We start from the raw sequence: 16,437 nt of genomic DNA, 5'->3' as shown, positions 1-16,437 counted from the left end.
ATCTATCTATCTATTACCTATCTATTACCTATTATTTATCTCTTCTCTATCTATCATCTATTATCTATTTATCTATTATCTATCTATTATCCCTTTTAGAATTCTACGTCATCATTTATCTGAGCATTTCTTCTGCGCGGGGCGTTGGTATTTATGGGGTTAACAATAATACTGCATACAAAGGACAATCATTTAGATCCTACTCCTGCAGTTGGACTTCCTTAAAATGTAACAGCTAACAGCGCTGTCCCCGCTCCCTGCACACACCGCTCTGTAGATGCCTCAGTCTGGGGTGTAGGATCTAGATTTGGCTGCAGGCAGATCTTTACACAGTGACAACGCATGCAAAAAAGTGACAGACCCCACAGAAGAGTCATGTGACTACTCGGTACACGCACTGTAGAGACTGGAATCACATAACAAGGATCACAGAATAATCCCATATCTATTATTTATCATCTATCTATTATTTATCTATCATCTAGTATCTATCTATTATCTATCTATCATCTATCTATTATCTATCTATCATCTATTATCTATTCTCTATTATCTATCGATCATCTATTATCTATCATTCTATTATCTATCATCTATCTATTATCTATCTATCATCTATTATCTATATCTATTCCTCTATCTATTATCTATATATTATCTATCTATTATCTATCGATCATCTATTATCTATCTATCTATTATCTATCATTCTATTATCTATCTATCTATTATCTATCATCTATCTATTATCTATCTATCATCTATTATCTATCTATTATCTATATCTATTCTCTATCTATTATCTATATATTATCTATCTATTATCTATCGATCATCTATTATCTATCTATCTATTAATTATCTATCTATTATCTATCTATCTATCATCTATCTATTATCTATCTATCTATCTATCTATCTATCTATCTATCTATCATCTATAATCTATCTATCTATTATCTATCAATCATCTATTATCTATTATCTATCTATTATATATCTATTATCTATCTATCTATCTATCATCTATCTATCTATCATCTATCTATTATCTATCTATCATCTATCTATCCCATATACTGCAGGTGACAGTGGGGCCTCACTAACTCCTGATATATACCCTTTGCCAGTCTCTCCTTATGCCACCCTTGTTCCTTACTCTGGGCCCCTGGGACAAGTCGGCTTCCCGCATACAGAATCTGCTGCTTCATTACGACTTGTAATTTCTATCAAAAATTCCAGAAAAAATAAACTGCACAGAAAGTTTTTCTATTTTTCTTTCCCGCTATGATCAAAACAGAAGGAACAAAAAAACTGAATTTTTACCAAATACCAAACTCTGTTTCTTCTCCATCTGTATGGACAGACAGGTTCGCTTTACAGCTGTGAGCAGATCTCAGCTCTGTCCGTGGTGCTGACGCCAAGTTCAGCCTTGGGGGGCTCACAGACCTCTATAATGGGGTCCAGAGTTGAGAATGATGGGAGTGCATGGTCTCGCTGAACACATAGAAGTCTCCCCTCCCCCACTGCCACCATTATAACCTTATAATATCCAGTCTCACTAAGTCACAGCGACTCCTTATATTTCTGAGACTGATTAATACAAGACGTCCCCAGGACATAAACATCACCCAGAATCAACGCGGGTCAGAGCGGCGCGGCCCTGGCATGTGGCGCCCAGGGAGCAGAGCACAGGCCGCTAGTGAGGGGGTGACATTCACAATATCACACATGGCGCCTTCCCCTGCTGGGACCGCTTACATAAGAAAAGGGGGCAGGGAACACGAATAATAGCTGTATGTACACAGACACATGTGACACAGGCACATACACACAAACAGAAACGCAGCCACGGACATAGATACACATCTACAGAGCCTTCTACACATGTTTATACACACACATACAATACACACAAGTACAGTACACACACAAAGATGTACATTACACACATACAGTATACGCACACACATACAGTACACATGTACACTACACACAATACACAGACGTACAGTATACACACACACACACATATACAGTACCCACATATACAGTACACGCACAAAGATGTACATTATACACATACAGTACACGCACACACATACAGTACACATGTACACTACACACATGTACAGTACACACAATACACAGACGTACAGTATACACACACATACAGTACACATACAGTATACACATACAGTACACACATACAGTACACATATACAGTACACACATGTACACTACACACAATACATAGACGTACAGTATACACACACATACAGTACTCACATATACAGTACACAATACATAGACGCACAGTACACACATATACAATATACACACGTACAGTGCACACATACACTATACATAGACGTACAGCATACACACACACATACAGTACACACATGTACAGTACACATGTACACACAATACATAGGGTTAGGGTTAGTACTCAGTACACACACGTACAGTACACACATACACAATACATAGGTGCACAATACACACATACACATATGTTCAGAACACACACATGCAGTACACACACATGCACATAGACGTACAGTATACACATACACACACGTACAGTAAACACGTAATACATAGACGGTCAGTACACACCCGTACAGTATACACATACACAATACATAGACATTCAGTACATGCACACGTATAGTACACACATACAGTACACAATACATAGGTGTACAGTACACACATACACACACACGTACACACACTAGAGATGTACAATACACACATTGACATACAGTACACAGACACAGACATACAGTACACACATACACACAGATGTACAGTACACACACAGTAAATAGATGTACAATGCACAGATACACATAAACACATTAGACACATTAAAACACACATACACACAAACATATACATAACTACATTAAGATTCAAAAACAAAAAAATTATATATATCTATATATGTATAAAGAAACAAACGAACATATAAATGCATATACAGGTACATACATGTACAATCACACACATATGCTAACATCCATATACTGTGCAGACCTACACAAATATACACAGAAACAAGAACACGTACAAACGAACACAACAAACTGTGGCTACACGCAGTCATACACATATACACACAAGCAGAAACAAACAAACATACACATACTGAGCACACACATACTGAGCACACACCTACTGAGCACACACCTACTGAGCATACACCTACTGAGCAGCACACCTACTGAGCACACACCTACTGAGCACACACCTACTGAGCACACACCTACTGAGCACACACCTACTGAGCACACACCTACTGAGCAGCACACCTACTGAGCAGCACACCTACTGAGCAGCACACCTACTGAGCACACACCTACTGAGCAGCACACCTACTGAGCACACACATACTGAGCACACACCTACTGAGCACACACCTACTGAGCACACACCTACTGAGCAGCACACCTACTGAGCAGCACACCTACTGAGCAACACACCTACTGAGCACACACCTACTGAGCACACACCTACTGAGCAGCACACCTACTGAGCAGCACACCTACTGAGCAGCACACCTACTGAGCAGCACACCTACTGAGCACACACCTACTGAGCAGCACACCTACTGAGCACACACATACTGAGCACACACACATACTGAGCACACACATACTGAGCACACACACATACTGAGCACACACCTACTGAGCAGCACACACATACTGAGCACACACATACTGAGCACACACATACTGAGCACACACCTACTGAGCACACACCTACTGAGCAGCACACCTACTGAGCACACACCTACTGAGCACACACCTACTGAGCACACACCTACTGAGCAAACACATACTGAGCACACACCTACTGAGCACACACCTACTGAGCACACACCTACTGAGCAGCACACACATACTGAGCACACACATACTGAGCTGCACACATACTGAGCACACACATACTGAGCAGCACACATACTGAGCACACACATACTGAGCACACACATACTGAACACACACATACTGAACACACACATACTGAGCAGCACACATACTGAGCACACACATACTGAGCACACACATACTGAGCATACACACATACTGAGCACACACATGCTGAGCACACACATGCTGAGCACACACATGCTGAGCAGCACACATACTGAGCACACACATACTGAGCACACACATACTGAGCAGCACACACATACTGAGCGCACACATACTGAGCACACACATACACATACTGAGCATACACATACACACATGCAGTTGTGTACATAAATATACACATACATGCAGTCATACACATGTATAAGCATACAAACACTGTACACATACTGTGAAACACACAAACACACACATATTGCATAAAAGATACACAAATGACTGAGACGTACAAGCATACATGTAAGTACATATACGCGCACATGCACATACATACACAAACAGGCACACAAGTAGGAACGCACACATGCTACATACATACACACCTGCCTTCATACACAGATACACACTTGTAAAAGCACACATTCCATAGACACCAAACTTACTTTGTGCTGTTCTCCCTCCCTCGCCCCTATGTCGTCCGCAGGAGAATCTGCAGTTTTAATTAGATCCCCGTTTAATTGCGGTGCGACGATTCAATCCTTTATTGCACGATTAATTATTTTCCTATTATTTAAAGTTACAGGCGCAGAGGATCAGATAGTGGGCTGGCATCGGTAAGGGGAGCTATAACTGCAGCTTGTGCGATGAGAGGTGCCATCATGGCATTACAGCCCATGTCATATGTTGGGGGGTGATGTGGTCCCTCATGGCTAAGTTTGGGGTGGTCATGCAGATGCAGTGGGGGTGACTTCAGTGCTACAGAGCTGCTGCCATGTACCTGGTGCTGATGAGGGGTCTCAGAGCCTCATGTTGCTTCTGGTCAGGACTCCTGCTGTTGAGTGAAGAATCAGCTCCTTGTGACAATAAAGGCTTCTTCAGCTGCAGAAGATGGGATCAAGCCTCCCTCAGTGGTCCTCCATCCTCATTTATGGTCATTGCTAATTTTCCTCTTCCCCCCCAAAACCCACTAGATGAGCCTCCTGCAAGTCCTCATCAGCTGCTGGGCAGTAAAGCCAGATGCATGAGCTTCAGTGGGCAGATACAAAGGTCTAGTGTGGAAGCCAAGTGCAGGCACAGAGGGTAAAGTGCTGGAAAACACGTCAGGACTCAGGAGCCGTCATGAGAGCTGCGGCTTCAATGAATTGGGCTGATTCTGGAGGGGATGCTGTGCACTGAGGAGCGTGCACTGAAGGCTGCGGCCGGAACTGCGCGCACTGACACCTAGTGGCCGAGGAGGGGATCGCCGGGGTGAGGATGATCACCGCTCTGTCTCTCCTAGTAAGTGCAGTCACTGAGAGCTCAGCGGTCACTCCATCATATTGGGGGGTTCTGATGGCTGCTATCCAACAACAAAAATGTGACTTGTATCTATGCTCCAGACTAATAAGTCAATTGTCAGCAGCCCCCCCAATTATTTACTAGGGAGGAGATGCAGAAATAACTTGATAGAATTCTGTTATTTTAGCTGTGAAATGAGTCCTGGATTCCGGGATGGCCAGCACATTTTGGCCCGGGGGGCATTCACAAAGCAGTGGCCCTCAAGTAGCAGCAGCCCATCTTTAGCCTAGTTATCTCTGGCGGCTGCATTAAAGCAGCAGAGGTAAGATAATGGTGACTGGTACATAGATATGGGAACAAAATGGAGCTTACTACATAGATACAGGAACAGAACAGAGCTTGGGAACTGAACCAAGTGACTACACAGACACAAGAACCGAAGCAAGATTACTACACAAATACAGGAACAGAAATGAGCTTACTGTACAGGTAAGGGAGCAGAGCCGAGTTTACTACATAGATACAGGAACAAAAACCAACCTAAACAGATACGAGAACAGAACCAAGATTACTACACAAATACAGGAACAGAAATGAGCTTACTGTACAGGTAAGGGAGCAGAGCCGAGTTTACTACATACAGTTAGTTCCATATATATTTGGACAGAGACAACATTTTTCTAGTTTTGGTTATAGACACCACAATTAATTTTGAACAAAACAATTCAGATGCAGTTGAAGTTCAGACTTTCAGCTTTCATTTGAGGGTATCCACATTAAAATTGGATAAAGGGTTTAGGAGTTTCAGCTCGATAACATGTGCCACCCTGTTTTTAAAGGGACCAAAAGTAATTGGACAGATTAAATAATTTTAAATAAAATGTTCATTTCTAGTACTTGGTTGAAAACTCGTATGGCTCGTATGATTCATAATAGTGAGATCACAGACGTCCATGCAAGCACCTTGCGATGCACGTTACACAAGCCTGGAATGGTGGCCCGAAAAAAGGTGAAGAAGCCTAAAGTTCAATATTGCCATAAGAAGCGTCAGCTCTAGTTTGCAAACAAGTTCGAAAAGTGGACAGTGGAAGATTAGAAACGGGTGATTTGGAGCGATGAGATGAAAGTCAATAGACTTGTCTCTGATGGGTGCAAATGGGTCTGGAAGAAACAAGGGAAAAAGGGGCTACTGGATCGAGAAATTGAGGGAAACAAGTTTGGTGGAGGAAACCTGATGATATGGGATTGTTTCACAGCCAAAGCCATTGTTATATGAATGTTTTACACACCTCAATACACTAATAATTACACGCGTCTTACAAAAATACACATCATTCCAGATACACAGACACACACATAGTACGTAGACATGCACACACACACACACACACACACACACACACACACACACACACACACACACACACACACACACACACACACACACACACACGTACACACATAATACACAGACCAGCACACATACAGTAAGCAGACATGCATCCATACAGCTTGCAGACTTGGACACATACGCAGACCTACTTGTTACTGAAGCTGCTCTCGCAGCACCTCACTGTCTCATGGTTTTCAGCCTGGACAGTTGCATCATGCCACTGTTCAGGTTGTAAATCAGATATCGTAGAGATGGATTACGGCATGGGGCAGCATGGCTTATCTTCACTTTGGACAGGTAAGAGATATGGTTGTTTATCTTTTTTTTTTTTTTACAGGGGACATGGGTTTCACTGGATTAGGCATAAGGTAAGTATAATGGTTGTTTATCATTTTCTGTCTTTTACAGGGGATAAGGGCTTCAATGGAGTAGGCGTAAGGTAATAATTTGGTTTTGGTTTTGTTTTAAATGTGTAAAACAGGGTGTTGATTTTTATTTCAAATAAAAGAATTTATTCTGGCTGTGTGTTTGTTTCCAAACATTCTGTGGGCTTAGTAATGGGGGCATTTTATAGATGTCTAATACGCTTATACTGTACACTACTAACATTATCACCTCCTACGTTATACTTCCCATGACAATATATATATATACAGTATATATATATATATATATATATAAATATAAAGACAGTACACACATTACAATACTGTACAACTCGATTGGTGTCTTCAGGTGTAGGAACACAATAACAGTCTACCACCCTTACATTTCTACCCTCTTTACCTATGGTCGTCCAGACACATTGAAGATACCAAACACACATAAAGCACATAGCAGCAGTCTCATTACAATACAACCAGGGGCATAATGACTGCAGTGGCAGCGGTTCTTGCCCATACCGGGCCTGGCGGGTTAGAGCCCGCTGACGCCAGCCCTTACTACAGCTGGATGTGCCTCCTCAGCTGAGGTGTATTGCAGTGTACAGACCCATCACGTCCGTGCGCCACAATACATGCTGCCGGCAAATCAGAGGACGGCAGCGGACGTGTGCATGACCAAGGGCACATGGCAGTGACATCATGCGTTCTCGTCGTATGCCACAGTCAGCTGACGGCTTTTGAATTGTACGCCGCACAGCGTGGGAGTGGAGGGAAGGTGAGTAGGAGCGTTGTTTTGTTTTTGTCTATTGGATGGGGACCATATACGAGGATGAGGCCCAGGATGAGGGTCATATTCCAGGATGGGGACATATATACCAGGATGGACTGTGCATTATACTGTATGGAGGACTATTGGGGGCACATTATACTGTATGGAGGGTGCATTATATTATTTGGAGGACTATGAGGAGTGCATTATACTATATGGAGGACTAAGGGCTGTGCATTATACATCTGCTATGGGGCCCTATGACTTCTATGTTCACCCCTGGGGAGTATAATGGTTTACTTTCTATCTATACATTAAAGAACAGCGGCAGAACTGGGGACATATACACCCAGATGGAGCACAAGATAAGGGACATACAGTATACCAGGATAGAGGAGATACACACACATATATATATATATATATATATATATATATATATATATATAATCGGGGGGTGGCCCAAGTTTTGTAATGGGGCTCATCAGACTCTAGTTACGATACTGTGAATACAGCATAATGTGATTGATGTATTTAGGAGTAGGAACACGACAGCACAGTCCACCATACTGGCAACACCGCTTCCAATACATGTCTATGGCAGAACATGGCACTGTGAGATAAATACATGGCTGTCAGCACAACAATGGCCATTGTGATCAACAGCCTCTGAAAACATGGCAGCTGATCTGACAAGGGTCTCTTTCATCTTGGTTAGGGGGTCTCACGTGCCGTTGTCCTGGGGGTTGATCCTGTGATTAGAAATCCATTGAATATGGTTACATTCTTGTGTATTAATGTATCAGGATGCCATTGTTCGCACTTATAGCACATTTTTATATGAATCCATTCTTTACATTTATTGTATATTTATTTATTTGTAGACTTTTTGTTAAATAAATATCAAGCTTATCCCACAAATCTGTCCAAGTTTTGTATATTTGGGTTTGACGTCCCTGGCCCAGAGGGTTTCCCATACGTGCCAACGACTGAGTAATTCCGTAACGTGCGGTGAAAACGCTTTTTAAATTTGGGTCACAAATATTTGCCACTTTTTCCCAAAAACAGAGCAGACCACCTGAACCAGCAGAAAAAAATGTAATTCTCTCTAGAGCTACCAAAACCCACCGGGAAAGTAAACCCTCCAAAAGGTTTTTCGTGTGTGATGTCAGGAGGATGCTCAGTCCGATGGTGGCTCAGCAGCCAAACACACAGAATAAAGGGGCTACTCATCTCTGAACACATGTTGTTTTACCCAAATTCATGGATTTTAGGCTAAAAGTCATTTTTTCAATTGGGTTTTGCAAAAAATGTTAGCAATATTTTGTATCCTGCACATTTATCTTTGATGTGGTCTATAGTCACAAATCAGTTGAGAGAAACTAAAAAGATCGCATGTGTTTTTTCTTTGTGGCTTTTGATGAGGTTTTAAGTATAGTATTAATTGCATGTTTCAAGAGTCAAAAACACATAAAAAACAATAAAAACTGCAACAAAAAACACAATTTAGAAAACAAAACAAAGGACTGACATGATGCTTTTTCTTTAACGTGCATTATAATTGCATTTCCCCCCTTACAATGAATGGGAAGTATGTGACTAATGTATTGGAAGCTTTTTTTTTTCATGTGAATCCTGGAGCGGAATCAAAACTTAAAACCACATCAAAACCCCTGTGTGATGGTACCCTAAGGCTACAACCTCATCATCCCCTATAAATGCCGATCAGGCTGTCAAGTTCGGGTCAGGAGACCCACAGACATACCGTGCATTGTGGTCCTTCCTCGGACGGAGATCCATGGACCTCTGCATGAGCCCTAAGACTGGATTCACACAACCATGACCACAATGTACATGGGTGGGTTCCCTGACCCGAGCTGGACAACCTCACAGTCATAAATGAGGCTATCGAGTTCAGGTCAGGAGACTTGCGGCCGGTTTGTGCAGAACGGACCGAGTATGGATTGTGAAACTCTGATATGTGAATTGCGCGTTACGAACTCAAAACTGATTGGACAGTGTTAAAATGAAGTAGTAAGTGTCCTATTAACATGGCAGTTTATACAATTTCAGGAGGAATAATAGCAGAACAGTAAAATGTAGAATTCTAGCAAAAATAAGTTTCCCGAAACAGTGGCGCACCACAAATGATAGATGGTCACACACTGACTAGAAGGCCAGTACATTGAGTCCAATGCCATGCATTCATAGCATCATAGAATGGTAGAGTTGGAAGGGACCTCCAGGTTCATCGTGTCCAGGGTCGGACTGGCCATCTGGGAATTCTGGCAAATGCCAGAAGGGCCTGTCTGGTCATGGGCCACCTTGTCTGCTACGTTGTTAACAGAATCCGTGTTCTCAAGATACCCATACTGTTAAGAGTTGTGATGGAGCACAAAATTGCTGACTTTGTCACTTACCCCAGCAGGCCATGGATATCATTAGAAATATTGGTCTGGTAGAAAATCTTCCTTTCCTCCATCCAGGGTAATATTAGTAATATATCCCATCTGGTTCATGGGGACGGGGACAAAATGGGCCTGTGTGATTTCACATGCCAGTACTGAATTTCAGCCCCAGTCCGTACCTGAACGTGTCCAACCCCCTGCTCAATGCAGGATTCACTAAACCATCTCACACACGTCTGTCCAGCCTCTGTTTGAAGACTTCCATTGAAGAAGAACTCACCACCTCTTGTTGCAGCCTGTTCCACTCATTGCTCACCATTACTGACAAAAAGGCTTTTCTAGTAACTCATCTGTATCTTCTCCCTTTCAGTTTCATTCCATTGCTTCTCTTTTTGCCATGTACATTCTTCTGTCTCCTTTAACTGTGGCCTCTGGTGGCTCTCACTGAAACCTGGATCCTTCAGTCAGACACCTCCTTCATTGCAGTCCTCTCATATGGTGGCTTTCATTTTTCTCATACCCTCAGACCTGAGAACAGACATGGTGGGGATATTAGTTTGTTTCATTAATCAAAATATGCTTTCCAGATCTTTCCCCCTAGCACCCTGGCTTGTATTCCTTTTTTTAGGTCCACAGCCTCAGACTTTTCGTTCTCTCTTCGAGTGACTGTTGTGTGCCAACCTCTGGGACAGTCTCATCAATAACCGGATCACCCAATTAGCTTCTGCACTTTCTATTCTGTGACATTTCAACATTCAATTGATAATCTACTTTCCCTATCAGCTACTCATCTATCTGCTTTCTCTGTCCTCCTCTCTTGACCTTTCACAGCTTACTAACTCTCCTAGACATGACTACGGGAATACATTGGACCTGGTCTTCTTCCACGTCTGCTTAGTGTATAATTTTATTAACTCCCCTTTCCCACACTTGATTTAAGAATATGTGACTATAAGGCCTTACTAAACCATTAGGCAGCCCCAGATCTGGCTACCACCCCTTATCTAATAAATAAGACACCACACTGCGTGACTTTGGATATAGAAGCCACAGTAGCCTCATTTTATTTCATAAAACATAACAAAACATTAAAAAATAATAATTCCATGTCAAACTGACCACCAGAAAGGATGGGAGGATAGAAAGTTCCAGCACCATTCTTAAAACCCCAACAAAACAGCTCTACTACACCAGCCCCAAGCCGCACCACACCGTCTCGGGGGCCCCAGCTGAATGATGCCCATACTCTAATGTCTCGCTGAGACCAAGCCTAGTAGGGACCCACTTACAATTTTGTAAGAACCTTAAAACTGATGAGAATCACCCATTCCTGCACTTGGCTCCCCCGTCCTCCAGTGCAACCAACCTCCTTCAAAACCTTCCTCTTTTTACGCGAAGACGTGCAAGAATGACCCCTTTTGCATGCAAGTCCCGCCACACCAAAAGAACCTTCTCAACTCCTTCCATTAAAGTCAACGCCTCTTTGAGGTGACTCTGATACTTTTCACTCCCTCCTCAGTCCTAAGGTGCAGGCCCCCATCACCAACTTCAGCTCTGAAATTTTAGCCATTTATTTCAAAGAAAACATTGACCATATCTGAAAGGAATTTTTCCCCCAATACCCTAATTGCATGAATCTTATTCTCTCCCACAATTCATGAAATTCTCTTTCCGTCATTGAACAGGTCACATCAGAACAAGTTATCAGGCTCCTCTTTTCTTTTTGCCCTACTACCTGCACCCGTGACCCTATTCCCTCTCATCTCTTTCACCCACCTAATTTAAACTCTCTTTTGTCCGGTATCTTTGCCTCCTCATTCAAACACTCTGCCATAACCCCTTTACTAAAAAAACCCTCTGGTAACCACAGACCTGTTTCTAACCTTCCCTTCATCTCTAAATCCCTGAAACGCTTAGATTACTCTTGTCTAATCCTCCATCTTACAAATAACTTTCTTAATGATCCTTTACAATTCGGCTTCCACTCTTCACACTCTACAGAAACTGCCCTCACTAAACTTTCTAAGGATCTTCTAATAGCTAAATCCAATGGTCCCTGCTCCCTGTTGATTCTCCTGGATCTCTCTGCGGAATTTGACTGTTGATCACCAGCTCCTCCTGACCATGCTTCGCTCTATCGGTCTCACCAGCTCCTCCTGACCATGCTTCGCTCTATTGGTCTCAAGGACACTGTTCTCTCTTCGTTCTCCTTCTACCATTCTGACTGCTACTGCACTGTATCATTTGCCTGGTGTTCTTCCTTTCATCTTCCCCTTACTGTTGGGGCTCCTCAAGGTTCAGCCCTAGGTCCTGTTGAAACGCCTGCCAGGGCCATTGGGTACTTGGTACCGAGTCCGGTACTTAAAGGGATGTGTCACGGCGGCAGTTACCTTGTCCGTGGCCCTGGGCGCCCATGTTAACCCCTTCCCGACCCATGACGCCACATAGGCGTCATGAAAACCCGAGCCAATCCGACCCATGACGCCTATGTGGCGTCATGGAATGATCGCGTCCCTGCAGATCGGGTGAAGGGGATAACTCCTATTTTACCCGATCTGCAGGGAGAGGGGGAGTGGTACTTCAGCCCAGGTGGGGTGGCTTCACCCCCCCGTGGCTACGATCGCTCTGATTGGCTGTTGAAAGTGAAACTGCCAATCAGAGCGATTTGTAATATTTCACCTAAAAAACTGGTGAAATATTACAATCCAGCCATGGCCGATGCTGCAATATCATCGGCCATGGCTGGAAACACTAATGTGACCCCCCCCCCACCCCACCGATCGCCCCCCCAGTGCTCCGTTATAGGGTCCGGTCCCCTCCGTCCGCCTGCCGGCTCCCCCGTCCTGCTGTCCGCTCCCCCGTCCTCCTGCCCGCTCCCCCCTGCTCCTATGTCACCCCCCGTGCTCCGAGGCCCCCCCCGTGCCCCGATCTCCCCCCCCTTATACTTACCGAGGCTCCCGGTCCCCGTCCGCCTCCATCATGGGCGCCGCCATCTTCCAAAATGGCGGGCGCATGCTCAGTGCGCCCGCCGGCCGGCAGATTCATTAGAGGTACATTTTGATCGCTGTGGTAGGTTCTATCACAGCGATCAAAATAAAAAAATAATAAATAAACCCCCCCCTTTATCACCCCCATAGGTAGGGACAATAATAAAATAAAGAAAATATTTTTTTTTCTTTTTCCACTAGGGTTAGGGTTAGAACTAGGGTTAGAACTAGGGGTAGGGTTAGGGGTAGGGTTAGGGTTACGGGTAGGGTTAGGGTTAGGGGTAGGGTTATGGCATGTGCACACAGAGCGGATCGGCCGCGGATCCGCAGCGGATCGGCCGCGGATCCGCAGCGGATCGGCAGCTGATCGACAGCGGATCGGCCGCGGATCCGCAGCGGATCGGCCGCGGATCCGCAGCGGATCGGCAGCTGATCGGCAGCGGATCGGCAGCGGATCGGCAGCGGATCCGCAGCGGATCGGCCGCGGATCCACAGCGGATCGGCCGCGGATCCGCAGCGGATCGGCAGCTGATCGGCAGCGGATCGGCAGCGGATCCGCAGCGGATCCGCAGCGGATTGGCAGCGGATCCGCAGCGGATTGGCAGCGGATCCGCAGCGGATCCGCAGCGGATCGGCCGCGGATCCGCAGCGGATCCGCAGTGGATTGGCCGCGGATCCGCAGCGGATTGGCAGCGGATTGGCCGCGGATCCGCAGCGGATTGGCCGCTGCGAATTCGAAGCAGTTTTCCATCAGGTTTACAGTACCATGTACACCTAAGGAAAACCAAATCCGCTGTGCCCATGGTGCGGAAAATTCCGTGCAGAAACGCTGCGTTGTATTTTCCGCAGCATGTCAATTCTTTGTGCGGATTCCGCAGCGTTTTACACCTGTTCCTCAATAGGAATCCGCAGGTGAAATCTGCACAAAAAAACACTGGAAATCTGCTGTAAATCCGCAGGTAAAACGCAGTGCCTTTTACCTGCAGATTTTTCAAAAATCATGAGGAAAAATCTCACACGAATCCGCAACGTGGGCACATAGCCTTAGGGTTAGGGTTGGAATTAGAGTTAGGGTTGGAATTAGGGCTAGGGTTTGAAATAGGGTTAAGATTAGGCTTGTGGTTAGGGTTACGGATAGGGTTAGGGGTGTGTTGGGGTTACAGTTGTGGTTAGGGTTGGGATTAGGGTTACGGTTGGGATTAGGGTTAGGATTAGGGTTGGAATTAGGGTTACGGGTGTGTTGCGGTTAGGGTTGTGGTTAGGGGTGTGTTGGGGTTAAGGTTGTGATTAGGGTTATGGCTACAGTTGGGATTAGGATTAGGGGTGTGTTGGGGTTAGTGTTGAAGTTAGAATTGAGGGGTTTCCACTGTTTAGGCACATCAGGGGTCTCCAAACGCAACATGGCGCCACCATTGATTCCAGCCAATCTTGCGTTCAAAAAGTCAAATGGTGCTCCCGCCCTTCCAAGCCCCGACGTGCGCCCAAACAGTGGTTTACCCCCACATTTGGGGTACCAGCGTACTCAGGACAAACTGGGCAACAACTGCTGGGGTCTAATTTCTCCTGTTACCCTTGCAAAAATAAAAAATTACTTGCTAAAACATAATTTTTGAGGAAAGAACAATTATTTTTTATTTTCACGGCTCTGCGTTATAAACTTCTGTGAAGCACTTGGGGGTTGAAAGTGCTCACCACACATCTAGATAAGTTCCTTCGGGGGTCTAGTTTCCAAAATGGGGTCACTTGTGGGGTGTTTCTACTGTTTAGGTACATCAGGGGCTCTGCAAATGCAATGTGACGCCCGCAGACCATTCCATCAAAGTCTGCATTTCAAATGTCACTACTTCCCTTCCGAGCCCTGACGTGTGCCCAAACAGTGGTTTACCCCCACATATGGGGTACCAGCGTACTCACAACAAACTGGGCAACAAATATTGGGGTCCAAATTCTCCTGTTACCCTTGTGAAAATAAAAAATTGCTTGCTAAAACATCTTTTTTGAGGAAAGAAAAATGATTTTTTATTTTCACGGCTCTGCGTTGTAAACTTCTGTGAAGCACTTGGGGGTTGAACGTGCTCACCACACATCTAGATAAGTTCCTTGGGGGGTCTAGTTTCCAAAATGGGGTCACTTGTGGGGGGTTTCTACTGTTTAGGCATATCAGGGGCTCTGCAAACGCAACCTGACGCCCGCAGAGCATTCCATCAAAGTCTGCATTTCAAAACGTCACTACTTCCCTTCCGAACCCCGACGTGTGCCAAAACAGTGGTTTACCCCCACATATGGGGTATCAGCGTACTCAGGAGAAACTGGACAACAACTTTTGGGGTCCAATTTCTCCTGTTACTCTTGCAAAAATAAAAAAATTCTGGGCTAAAAAAATATTTTTGAGGAAAGGAAACACATTTTTTATTTTCACGGCTCTGCATTATAAACTTCTGTGAAGCACTTGGGGGTTCAAAGTGCTCACTACACATCTAGATAAGTTCCCTTGGGGGTCTAGTTTCCAAAATGGAGTCAATTGTGGGGAGTTCCTACTGTTTAGGCACATCAGGGGCTCTGCAAACGCAACCTGACGCCCGCAGAGCATTCCATCAAAGTCTGCATTTCAAAACGTCACTACTTCACTTCCGAACCCTGACGTGTGCCAAAACAGTGGTTTACCCCCACATATGGGGTATCAGCGTACTCAGGAGAAACTGGACAACAACTTTTGGGGTCCAATTTCTCCTGTTACCCTTGGGAAAATAAAAAATTGTGGGCTAAAAAATCATTTTTGAGAAAAGAAAAATTATTTTTTATTTTCATGGCTCTGCGTTATAAACTTCTGTGAAGCACTTGGGGGTTCAAAGTGCTCACCACACATCTAGATTAGTTCCTTGGGAGGTCTAGTTTCCAAAATGGGGTCACTTGTGCAGGAGCTCCAATGTTTAGGCACACAGGGGCTCTCCAAACGCGACATGGTGTCCGCTAATGATTGGAGCTAATTTTCCATTCAAAAAGCCAAATGGCGTGCCTTCCCTTCCGAGCCCTGCCGTGCGCCCAAACAGTGGTTTACCCCCACATATGGGGTATCATCGTACTCAGAACAAACTGGACAAAAACATTTG

General features: G+C 44.5%; 1 protein-coding gene across 2 annotated transcripts in view; it reads right to left on the bottom strand.

Moving 5' to 3' along the window:
- KCNJ6 (potassium inwardly rectifying channel subfamily J member 6) overlaps nucleotides 1–5,251 on the bottom strand; it is a 251,507-nt gene extending 246,256 nt beyond the window's left edge. For both annotated transcript variants that reach the window (XM_077278923.1, XM_077278925.1), the window contains exon 1: nucleotides 4,888–5,251. The gene's annotated coding sequence lies outside the window, so the exon portion shown is untranslated. The remainder of the gene's footprint in view (nucleotides 1–4,887) is intronic.
- Nucleotides 5,252–16,437: the final 11,186 nt, after the last annotated feature.

This window comes from Ranitomeya variabilis (genome assembly GCF_051348905.1).
Source record: "Ranitomeya variabilis isolate aRanVar5 chromosome 1 unlocalized genomic scaffold, aRanVar5.hap1 SUPER_1_unloc_1, whole genome shotgun sequence".
NCBI classification, from domain to species: Eukaryota; Metazoa; Chordata; class Amphibia; order Anura; family Dendrobatidae; genus Ranitomeya; species Ranitomeya variabilis.
This window is presented reverse-complemented; position numbering and strand designations above follow the sequence as displayed.